Source organism: Pagrus pagrus (genome assembly GCF_965226575.1).
Source record: "Pagrus pagrus genome assembly, chromosome: 6".
NCBI lineage: Eukaryota > Metazoa > Chordata > Actinopteri > Spariformes > Sparidae > Pagrus > Pagrus pagrus.
In genome coordinates, this window is record NC_140190.1 from 24,327,318 (window position 1) to 24,340,535 (window position 13,218).

The following is a 13,218-nucleotide window of genomic DNA, read 5'->3' on the forward strand; positions in this document are numbered from 1 at the left end:
ATTAGAAGTTGATTCGCATTCCACCAATAAACACAGAGGGGAAGAAGAAGAAGAAAAAGAACGGGAAGAAGAAGAAAAAGTGCAGCCCATTGTGCTCTTTACTTAAAACTGCTGCACATGGGTAGAGCCACGCAGTGTAGACTAACCAAACATGTTGCTGCCGGTGTTGATGTTTTTTTGCAGTTTCAGAGGAAGAAGAACGCAACTGTGATTTGCAATACGTTCCATAAGGGAACAAATCATCCATCTTTGCTCACTACATCTTAGCCTTTCTTACCATCAGGTTTGCTTAAACTACAGGTCAGAAACCTTATTTTAAAGTACAAAAATGTGAAATTACCGGTTATTTGAATGATATCGACAATGAGAACCAGGTAATTATCGGCTATCAGAATTGGCCGAAAAAGAATCCATATCATGCCTCCCTAAAAAGAATGTTATATGGTTGGTGCTGTGACTTGTTTTGTTCTGATGGTCACAGACAGATTTTGTTGTCTAGGTTCCTCGCCATTTCACAGATGTGCTGTACTGTTCCCCACAGCTGTTGCATGTGATGTCATGATGATATCATACACCTTTAATTCTTTAATTTCATACATTCATTACAATACATTTTAAAGGCATCTGGATTTTTTTGGCAAACAATTTTTGACCCCTGCTGAGGACTGAGGGAAATATTGATGTGACAGTGTCTGTTTACTGGACTGGATCCCAAATCGTTGCCATATTCACGGCTGACGCCTCAACCACTGAACCGCAGGATGCCTCTCCTCCACGTCTCTTGAGTCACTCCTCTCCGTTCCTACAACAAACACGCCTCAACAGAAATCCCACTGTGTCCACAAGCTCAACCAGCTGTTTTCCGGCCTGTATCTTTTTAGCGTGTTTCATAGCATCCTTTGTGTTGTAGTCTCTTATTTAGTGGAAAAACAGAACATGCAGAGTGTCGGGCCGAGAATAATTGCAGGCCTAAGAGCTGGTCGATCAGCATCGCAGTGACGGCCATGAAACCACAACTGACGTCAGCAGACAAGTGTGACTGTTGTGTGTGTACTTGTGTCACTGCTGGAATAGTGGAGTGAGTGTTATCCTGACATCTCTGTGACTCCTGGAATGATGATCAACTTCACAAAGAGGCTCTGTTACATTATTCCTCGCAGGATTAGACAATAGTGTGTTTGATGGACTGAGGAAATAAGGCATCCTCATGTTTGTCACAGGTGAACTTGATCACCTGTCTAGACTTGAGGGCTCTGCCTGCACAGCGGGATACCAGGTAAGGAAAGGCTGTGGGTTGGAGGGGACTTTAAACAGCTTAATTTTGTGTGACAATATGGTGAGTTTCTTCAAAGTTCTTCAAAGATGCTGTCATCAGTTTATGCAGAGAGATGTAAAAAAAGGAAATATACAAATCTAAAATATGAACACGGAAAATAACTGAGGGTCATATTGAAGCTCTGGTTCTTGCAGGATGTTTAGTTAGACAAGATTTTTAAAATAGATACTGTTGAAAGTATCTGCAATATTAAAAGTACTGATGCAATGAATACCTATGACACCTGATATCGTTAAGTTCTTCGTTTGTAAAACGTATTCCATCTTATTTATGCTAAAAATAGGAACACACTGATCCAACATTCTATCTTCCAGCACCAATTCTGATACCTTAACTCGGAAAGTAATGTTCCGATACCAGTGAGATACGCTTTATCTCAAAGTCCTTGTAATAAGCTTTAATTGATAGGTAAATCCTCATAAGATGCATTATTAAGACTAAATAAGTGTTAATAATAGTATGGTAACCATGTTTATTGTTAGATTATAAGGCACTTATAAGCACTTACAAGAAACCTGTCAACAGTTTATAGACACTGAAGAACGTTAATGAATGCCTTATGAGTTTCTTATATTTGTATAATTACAAGGAATCTGGAGCCCTTGCAGCATGTCTTGTAATCTTTGGGAAAAAAAGAAATTATTAACTTCACAAAGGAATTGTTCTTGCTCTTGATCTGGTAGCTGCAAAACCCACAGTTAACTGTTAATAATTGCATAATGCAGAATGTATTATTTTTAATTATGCAACAGAAAAGTTTAGGGCAATTTTAAAATGACAAACAGTAATAAGTAAGTTAATTGAACTCATGAAATGTGTTTTTTATTGTGTTATTAACAATTATAAGAAACTTTTTATTAACGTTATTAAGCAAACTGTTAACAGGTTTCCTATAAGTCCTTATTAATGTTTTATAATGTAACAATAAACATATTTTTGATGCTAAAATTAACACATATATAGTCTTATTAATGTTAATAAGCATCTTATAAAGACTTACAAGGGCCTTATTATGCGTTACGGTACACATTTATTTGCATGCTTCACTGCATGGCACTCGTTGGGATAGATGTAAAATAAAATGCTTGCTCGAGATTGTTGTGCCACTAAAACCTGAGCCGGCAGTCCACAGTGACTGAATTTAACTGACAGCAGAAACAATTTTATAATGACACTGTGAAAGATTTTTAATATTGATCAGTAATGTCAAGGGTGATTCATTCGTCCCAATAATAATGTATGTTCAAAATAGAATTTACTGTAATTTTTTATCCAAGTCCTCTCACTATAATCGATAAGAAAGATTGTGTTGTGTCGAGTGTTTTACATGAACTAAGCATCCAAAAACAATCAAGTCAAAAAAGGCAGAGAAAGATAGAGGAGAAAATACTCTCTCCCTGTTGTCTCCATCTTTTCGTGTCCCTCTTATCAGCGATGTGATTGGCTGCTCCTGGGTTGTCCTCGGCTAATTAGTGGAGGAAGTGACAAACTCCTGCCTTACCACCGGACTCAATCACTGTATACCGAAAGGTGCCAATTAGTGCCATATGAACATGATTAGGGGAGCACTCGGCATGGCCTGTTGCTGGGCAAAGACAAACAAACTGTGTGTGTGTGTGTGTGTGTGTGTGTGTGTGTGTGTGTGTGTGTGTGTGTGTGTGTGTGTGTGTGTGTGTGTGTGTTCGTGCCCTCAACCAGTCTGTCCAGTTGCGCACCAGTGTGATGTAAGGTTGTTCGATTTTCAGGTCGATTCTGGAGCCAAATCTAGATCTCTACTGCTGCGGCTGTAATCACACTGCCTCTGTGTGTGTGTGTGTGTGTGTGTGTGTGTGTGTGTGTGTGTGTGTGTGTATGTGTGTGGTTCTGAGTGGTTCTGGCCCAGTGTGTTACCTTCCTAACCAGTTTCTAATGATGTTAATGCTGATCAGCCACTGTATGGATTTCTCCCTGGCTGGACGGACAGAGCTAATCACTGCACACAGACTCCACGATCAATACCCGTCCAGAGGAGTTAATCAACCTTTGAGGTGCCCTGCACTCCAAAAATTTAACACTACACCGTTTACATTTATATTTAAAGGTCAAGTCTGCTTAAAAGGCCTCTGTTGTTCTAGTAAGTTTGTCACATACTGTAGGCAGACTATCCTTTAACCGCAACACCACAGTTCATGACAGCGAACCACTGCCCCGTTTAAGTATCTTTGACCAAACAATGAATCTCTGCTAGCTCTTGCCAACCTCTAAACCCCTGAGACAAATATAAAGATCTAACAACAATTCATAGAGAAAACAATCCTACTTAAAAAATAAATAGTAATGCTTAGACTGTAGGGTTTTTAGAGTCACAGTTTTACACTAGGAGATCATCAGACTGAATATTCGGAATACTGCTGGTGTGATAAAGACTATTACCCCCCACTCCAATCTCTCATTAATGTACTGTAGTAATGTCAAAGTATTGTAGTTCATTTGATAAGATGAGATGTTAAGATAATGCAAGATAAAGAAGCCTTGATCTGTAAAAATACAGCAGACACACAAAAGTTGGATCTTCTACAGTCTTCTGTCTGAAATGAAAATAATGCAGAGGTTGCACATAAAATCTGATGTGAATGAAGTCCTGTAACTTTTAGCCCCTTTTTTCTCACTTGCTCTCTTCCTCTCGCTCTCTTGACCGCAATCCAAACAAAGATGTGCTGCCTTCAAAGGCAAGAGTCCTTCCTCTGCCTATAGGTCAAAGGTCACACAGAAAAATAATAAACACAGCAGCTGGCTTGACTCGACGCAACCTTCCCCTCCCCTTGGCTATATTTAGAGAGACATGAGCTGCTCTGAGATCAGATGTTGATGTTGGACACTGAGCACTGGCTCTGTTTGGACAGCGATCCACAGTGGCCAGTCAGGTGGATGGAAAGAGCAACTGGCTCTTTATGGAGGTGTGGCACTGAGTTTCATTCCTGTATACAACAGTAGAAATAGTTTTTTAAGAAGAAGGTAATTCAACAGTAGACTGACATACAGTAGGACTGCAGTAATTCAATTTAAACAGTAACCAACAGCAGATGCATGATAATACATAATACTCAGTAACTGAATTCAAAAGCCATTGATGTTCTCAACACAATTGCATTAATCTTCAGGCTGCTTGGTGGAGGAAATGTCTAAAATTAATGGAATTATTTAAAATCATCCAGCACATAAGAAAAGGTTTTACATCAGTGTCACACAGTAGGACATGGCTGCCTAAAGTGGGGCCTGTGGGCCAAAGTTGGCCTCCATAAAGTTCAATCTAGCAAGGAAAAAAACAAACAAACAAACAAATGATTGTAATTTTAATGCTATTTTATGCTTTGTGAGGTAAAAATGCTCGTTAATTAAGGGAACTTGAGATCCAAGTATCCATTTTACATTTTACCAATATATAACAGTACAATTAGTGCCTGTTTTTGGCCCATGTCCTACCTTAAGTGCCAATGTTGGCTCTCTGAAGGGAGGTTTGTGCACCCCTACAGTATAATAAACCCTCAACATTTTTTGGTTGTCTTTTGCTGTCTTTCCTTTTCTGCTAAAAATAGCATACAAGAGGTGAGAGTGCAGTGAGCAGATCATAGACATCTTTGATGTAATGTGCTAAAAAAAGCAGCTTTTATCTGCTCTCTTCAGTTTTCACTGGAACTGAAATGTGTAGCCTCTGTCTATATTTATTTCATTTCATGTGTTTTAGGTTGTAGCGTTATTGACAGCATATTGAGGCCTTTGTGATTACAGGGATATTTTCTCTAGCTATTTACCATGTCTAACAGTTTCTCTGAACATTATGTCCTGTATTATATAGTATTTCATTGGTCAACCTTAATCCACTGATGCTGCGCTGAACTCACTGTATTCAATAATTTTTTGGTACATTTTGTACTGCTGCTCAGCTGGCTATAGACCACAGTGAAGCAGCTGATTGCCTTTACCAAAGTACTTGCCCAAGAGCGATTTTCTGACTTTGTTAAGCTTTTTGAAAATGTTCTACTGATGTTGGCACTGTGAGTTGTGAAACTGTAATGGTAAAAAATCAATTTATGACTTACAGTATTCATGGCATTTTCACCAATGTACCTTGTGTACAAGATTGTGTGTCAAAGCAGACACATTTTATAATATTTCAGTCAAACTTTTGATTGTCTTCGTGATATTTTTAAGCTTTCATTACAAACAGAAAAGAGATGACTGCAAATGAAGATGAAAGAGATGCAACAAAGATCCCTGGCTGGACTTGAGCCGGGAAGTTGCCATTCATGGTTGGTATCTGAGGGCCCTGACACACAGGGCACGCCAATGTCGAGGCAATCGGTGAGCTTCTGTGGCCCTGTTTGTTGCACTGTGTCCTGCACCATTGGCACTGGTCACCCCTTGTCAGCGGCTCTTTGGCCAATTAAGCATGTTGAATCTGTGGCAGAGAAAGTTGGTATAAGAAATCACTCTTATTGACTGTTTGGCTAAGTGAATTAGTGCATGACAATAGAGTGGGAGAAGAAAGGGAAAGCCCCTTGAGCCTGTCGCTGTAGAATCTGTGATTTCACCCATTAAGTTTGGCCCACAACAATATCTTATTGAACACATCACAATTAATAGCCTATAACACTGAATAATCTGAATCTGCAAAGTAACTAGTAACTAAATTTCTCAAATAAATGTAGTGGGGAGGAAGTATACAGTAACAGAAAATGAAAATACTCAAGTAATGTACCTCAACATTTTACTGAAGAACAGTACTTAGGTATATTCCATCACTGGTTGTTCAAAATGTTGAGTCAGAGTTTTAAATCAGAGTTTAATTTTTACTGCAGATGAATATCGGTCCCAAATATTTGTTTTCAGTCTCCTTTATTTCGAATGATCTGTATTAGTATCAGCCCTGAAAAAGCTATATTGGTCAACCCTAGTGTCTGGGCCCTTAAACAATAGCAGCTGTTTAAATTTGTCTAATGTACTTTATTATATGGCTGCCAGTCAGAGCATCAGCTCATCAGCTGAGATGCTACAAATGTGAAACAACAGAAAGTCTACAAATGTATATATCAGCTCAGGCTTAGTTATGTAAAGTTGATAAAAAGATGATGCTCCCTCAATGAAGAGGAAAGTGTTTGTGGACTTTGGAACTTTGAATTTTTAATTTCCTGCTTTGATATGTACAGATCCTGATTAATAATGTGCCTATTTCTTTTTTCTCCTGCCCTGCTGCTGAACATCCCCTGAGTGTAATGTCATGAGTATATAAACACACATGCGGACACACACAGTGACAGTGAAAGGAAAGGACTGTTTGGCAGGGGGCTGAATGAGGGGGAAGCGGGTTGTTTTTCTGCTGCTTTCAGATCAAATGTACAATAGGGTTGAGGTGTAAAGCAAACAAACCCTTTTTACTCCCTCAACTTTTTTACCAGCCAACACAGACAGACACACACACACACACACACACACACACACACACACACACACACACACACACACACACACACACACAGCCCTTTAAACTTGTGCTGTTTTTATCATTTTAAATCATATCAAATCTTTACTATAGCTTAGCCATTTTCTCTCTCTCTCACACACACATGCACGCACACACACACACACACACACACACACACACACACACACACACACACACACACACACACACACACACACACACACACACACACAAGCACTCACCACACACTCATTTTCCATGCTCTGTTTTCCTCCTCTCCTCCTCACCTCTCGCCTCCTTCCTGGTGTGATGTTTTAGGCCCCTCGGCCTATTCCCACGCTGCGAGGAAAGAAAACAGGAGGGAGCGTTTGTGTATATGTGTGCAATTTGACCTTTGACCCTGGGCCTGTGTCATAGCCCATCTCATAACATCTGGCAGTTGTTTTGTGTATCACTCTCTCACATACATAAGAAGTTCCTAAAACCCCTTGGCACTAGTTCCCATGAGTACATCACAAGCACATAGGCCCTGGAACTGGTCGTACTTGGCATTATACATCCTGAGGTTAGTGCAGCTACAGAGGCCAATCCAAAGAAAAGGCCTTTTAAGGATCATAGAATGTCCGACTTGTATAAAAGAAATGTGGTTGTTTTATTAAATTAAGATGTCTCTGGGTAATGCTGAAAATCAAAGTGACTTTAACTTAACTTAACTTAAATCATTACAGTTCCTTGATCAGCAAGTTGTTCAGTGATGAGCTTTAGTGTTTAGATGAACATAGTGTCTGTAGCTGTAAAAGTTAATTTTGAGTCAAAAGTGAAGACAAAGTGAAAAAAGTGGGCGTGCAACTTATTATTTTACTTTATTGGTAATTTTGTCAATTAAAAATATGTCCATCACAATTTTCTGAAGCCGAAGGTAACTCATGAAAAAGCTTGTTTTATCTGACCAACAGCCCAAAACCCTAAAACGTTGCATAATGTAAAGAAATGCAACAAATACTGAGAAGCCCGAAATCAGACATGTTTGACAATTGAAAGAGAAAGAGAGCCTAAATGATTAATTAAGCAAAAAATTGTGATAAATAATCTGTCGGTTGAACGATCAATTAATATGTTAATTGCTTCCATCCCAATTCCGTCTAATCACTAAACTTCCAGTAAGGAAAAATGCAACATGTATCCTGAGTGATAATAAAATAAAACTTTAACATGCAGGGTTTTTTTTGTTTGTTTCAAGAAAAAAGATTCCTTTTCTCCAATATGTCGATGAGGTTAAAACTAAATTTCCTGGGAACAAACGCAGAGGTTAGGATGTGGGTGTTGAGCGATGTGTGTGAGTGTGAGAAAAGTTTGGTAAAACAGAGTTAAAGAGAGAAAAGGGAGCTGTCATTTACGTCAGAGCAATGGAGAACAATGCTGCAGGCAGGAGGCAGACCAAGGTCAACTTGTTATGTATGCTGCAACTGAACAAGACGCCAGCCAAGCAGTCTGTCTGTCTGTCTGTCTGTTTAAAAGAGGATGCATGTCTTACCCTGTTGCAGGAGTAGTAGTATAAAACGTAGTAACAGCTCTAGAGGTAGTACTAGTAGTAGTTGTAGTAGTAATAAAAATAATAATTTGGTAGTAGAAGTTCTGTTGCAACAGGTAGTACAGTAGCTTTAAAACCTTTACAGACTCATGGTTATCTAAATGTTACATAATATAGGATTTTTCCAGCCAGATCAGGTGAAACACTGAAAAATACTCAAACACAAAGAGTAATCTACCAAAACTTGAGCTTCAATCTGTAAATACTGTTGGCCTTATAAACTCAGACTGGTTGGGCCCTCTTACTTTACAGTTTATTAGGGTCCGGGCAGCTAAGCTGCCAGGAACCTATTGTATTCCTAGGAATTCTTTCTTTCTTTCTTTCTTTCTTTCTTTCTTTCTTTCTTTCTTTCTTCTTCCGAGGAAGTCATACTTCCCATGGGCGAAAACTCACCAAACTTTACAGAAATGTCCGGCCCCATGCCAGATTTACGTAATTCCAAGGACATGTCAATATTCCTCCTGGGGGGGGCACAATAAGCGTTTAAATTTAAAAACTTTAAAAATACCTACAAAATCAACAGTATATGCTACAGTTTTGAAACTTTCACCAAACTGTAGCCCCAATACTGCTGAAACTTTAGTCCACTTAAACTCATTACAAATTATGAAGTCCATCACTCAGTTTTTTTCAAAACCTGTAAAACTTATAAAACCTATCTCCTCCCACAATTTTTGCCCAATTGTCACCAAACTTGCTAGAGAGCATCTTCAGACCGTCCTCCACAAAACTTGTTTCTCGGATTTTTGATTTATCAAAAATTAAGCCTACAGTGCATCAAAATGTTTGACTGTAAACAGTACTGTAAACATATACTATCAAATTCTTGCTAAATACATTTTCAATCTTCCTGAAAAAAATTGAGAATATTTTGCAGTCATGGTTGATGGAGTTTGGCAAATATCAGAATTTTATCTCAAAAACTGAATTTTTGAGAACATTTTGAATTCTGCTCTCATGGGAACAACTGGAGTCAATGTAAGAGTGGCATTTTTAAACATCAAATTTTCTCTTATGAAGCAAAACACTTTAAGTTAAAAACAAATCACCAACATTTCCATGCTGTCAAGATGCAATTTATGTATTATCAGATTTTTTTTAAGTCAAGGAATTTCTGACATTTTGACCATTTTTGAAATCTGCCTTGACAACAGCTGCCCAGACAGTGACTCCCTGAGTCGACAAATCAAGCTACACAGCAGGTCTCACTTCCAGCCAATTAGCTCAGTGAGTTAGGAGCTGGTGCTTGGTATCAGGGGTTGTGGGTTCAAGACCCAGCAAGGATGATGATGATGATGACGATGATGATGACGACGACGACGACGACGACGACGACAGATCAAAATGTCAGATCTCCTCAACATAAAACAAAAGTCCATTGTCCTGACGGTGGCATCGCAGCAAGCCTCTAAATTAAATAAAAACAAATAGCTTGAACTGGACCATGGAAGAAAGCTAACCAATTTTTGCACAAAGGTCCAGTCTCATGCCAGATTACCTCAGCTGTAAACCCAAGCCAATAGTCCTGATGGTGGTGCTACAGCAAGCGTCTAAAGTTCAAAACTTTGAAAATTCATAACAAATCAAACATACTTGCTACAGCTTCAGAACTTTCATCAAACTGTAGCCTCAATATTGAAGAAACTTTTGTACATTTAAACCTATTAAAAATTATGAAGTACATCACTCAGTTTTTTTTCAAAAACTGTAAAACTTCTTAAACCTATTTCATCTCTCCTCCTTTGATTTATCAAAAATTGAGCCTCAAAAACTGAATTTTTCACAGCATTTTTAATTTTTCTTTCATGTGAACAATTGGAGTCAATGCAATGATGACATAGCTAAACACCAGTTATTCACTTATGGAGCAAATCAATCATTTTTAAAATTACCAACATCTCCATGCTGCAATATGTGTATTTTCAGATTTTTGTCTTGATAACTGAATTTTTTACAGTGGTTTCAAATCTGCCTGCGCAACAGTGACTGGCTTACTCAATTTGTGAAGCCACTGTTGTGTTGCCACTTGCCAATTAGCTCAGAGCGATAGATGACAGTCTTTGGTTCCAGAAGTTGTGGGTTCAATCCTCAAGTGGTCCAAAATGAGCATTGTTGTCAACTGTCTTGTCTTCCTATTCTCCTGTTTGTTGCTCAGAATTGCCAAAAATAGCCCGGACCCGACCCATCGCTGCGCAGCAGCTATAATTCTCTTTATAACAGCCTGTAAATAACCTGATCTGTAATGTTCCAACTGTTCCTGTCCTTTATAGCTGTTTGCTTAATATTTTTGACATTTGTTTAACAACTTCAATTATTTTCCCTTCCTGCAGCAGAAACATAATACGCCCTTAAGGAGCCATATCATCCACTGTCTGTGCAATACATATGTATATATACTTATTTTACGAATGATGGGAGGAAACAAAATCACACAATGAAATGCATGTTCCAACCTATTATGCATTGGCTAGTTTACAGCCCTACTGACTCAGAAATGATCATTTCAAACAAAATATCAGGAGGAATCATTTTTACTCCTCTCACAGGTCTTGACACAATTAAGATCAGATCAGGATACAAAAGACAAAAGAGGAAGTTAGGTAAAAGTCCTAATTTTAGAGGTTTTAGAAAAAGTTAGGTTAACAGTTTTATGAGGTCAGATGTTTACTGCACATATCTGGAAATTAGTTTGGATTTAGACACATTATCTTATGTAACATACACATTTGATTCTTTTATTAAGATAAAGGCACATTTTTCAATGGAACAGGTCTAGACCATACTCTTTAATTAATTAATTTACAGCGACCCAACTTTTCCCCCCATCAGCAGGCATATGGCCACAGTGGTGAGAAAAAATTGCCATGCAGTGAAAGATAATGCAGTACCATATTTTCCTCAGTAGTGGGAGCTGCCTCCCTATCTGTTGCCTGTTGGCTTCTCCTTCTTATGAATGAGAAAGAGTGCCATTGACTAGCAGCAACCTCTTGTGAGCTGCAGCAGCTGAAAAGCTCAATGGTGAGTCTGTAGGATGTAAATTCTTCTTTCTGCCACTAAAAATATTAAAAATCAAGTTTATCTGTTTTTCTTACTTTTCTTACATGTTAAAGTTTTATTTTATTATCACTCAAGATACATAGTTGCATTTTTCCTTACTGGAAGTTTAGTGATTAGAAGAGCAGGTCAAAACCAATATATAGAGCTAATGTTTGATTAAATATCAGTATGATCCAGTCAGTGTCATCCGTTTCTGATATGACTGGTGTGAACAAACATAATTGTTTGAGAATAGATTTTAGGTTTATTCTCACTTAAAATCAGGTCGTGGATCACTGTAAATGGAGGTGGTAGGTCACCTTGTTGTAAAAACCTGAACAGCAAAAGATACCATAAGTCTGGGTTTCATTGGAAAGATAAAGTGTCAAATTGGCATTTTCCACACTGATGAGCAAATATCTGAAGCAAAAGTGAGGTCAGACAGTAAAATCACAGCTGAATACAATCACAGCTCCCACTGTGTCATGTAATCCAATGATTTGCTTTACCTGAGTAGCAGTTGTCAAAGTGTCCTTGAGCAACACACTTCAACCTCCTACCTGCACACTCAGGAAATAAAAAATAAAAATAGAATATGGAGTATAAATAGCAAATAGTGTATTTTTTCTTCATTGAGAGGCACTTAACCATCAACCTATAAAAAATGTGTTTCTGAGGAGGGGAGAAATCATCTACACCCAGTCTTGGGGCGGGGGGTATCTACGTCAGCTCCATCACAAGTCTCCCCGTTCCCCTATTTCCTGGCAGGCTGATCTATTTTTAGCTTCTGTCGTCACTGGTCTCCTCTGATGGAGCCTTGTCATGGCCGACTACACCGAGCCGGGGGGAGGGTAGGGTGTAGAATGGGGTTGGGTGAGGTGTAGTGATGGTGTCGGTGGGGTGGGGGTATTATCATTGAGGTAAGCCCTGCTGCAGCCCGGCCCCTCTCTGCCACGTCACACCAATCATGTGTGAGATGCTGAACCACATCACTGTGCTGGATACAGCCTTCTGATCACCTCCTCCGTGTTTGTCTGTCTGTCTCTCCCTCTCTCTCTCCCTGCTTCTGTGAATTGGGTCTTTCATTCAACATCGATTGCATAATAGCCATCGTTCATTTATCAGGCACTGCTACTGCTGGAGCGCTGCAGGCGCGCTGAGCTAAAAATAGACCCAAGCAACCTGCCGTTGCTCTGTTGGTGCACTGTTTGCTATTTTTATAACAAGGGAAGAAAGAGCACAAAAGAACAGGTCACAATAAATTGAATTGATATTCCTCTCAGATATCCTCAAAAATCTAATTTAAATCATGGAACATTCATATCTTATATTTTATTTATGCACAGACAAGAAGTGAATAGTTGCTGGTTTCAATCTTCAGACTCGTTAGTGGAATGAAGAGTGTACTTTACTCCCTGATCAGTCATGCCACCGTGTCCTTGAGCAAGGCACAGCCCCATTGGAGGGGATGTGGACCACAGTGAGGCTGAAAAAATGCAGCAAAGAAGAAAAATTTCCATGTTTTCCCTCCACTACTGCACGAACCCTTTCTGTGTGCTCAGACCAAACTCAAAGTCAGCTTCTCCTCTGCCCCTCTTTGTTCATCTCTCTGTATTTAGCTCTTTCCCGGCTGCACAAAAAAATCTAGTTTGTTTCAAAGGACATTTTATGTAAAAGGGAATTTGTTGATTGGATGTTTCCGATATTGAACCCCTTGATTGGAAGGATTTCAAAAGGATTAAACCAGGTCCAAGTCGAGCTGTGATACTGTTTGGTTACAGGAGTTTGACTGAA

The 13,218-nt window shown here is 39.0% G+C and overlaps 1 protein-coding gene across 6 annotated transcripts in view; it reads left to right on the plus strand.

Annotated features, from left to right (window-relative positions):
• Positions 1 to 13,218, plus strand: part of LOC311257976 (3',5'-cyclic-AMP phosphodiesterase 4C-like) — a 107,624-nt gene that overhangs the window by 75,878 nt on the left and 18,528 nt on the right. The window lies entirely within an intron of this gene.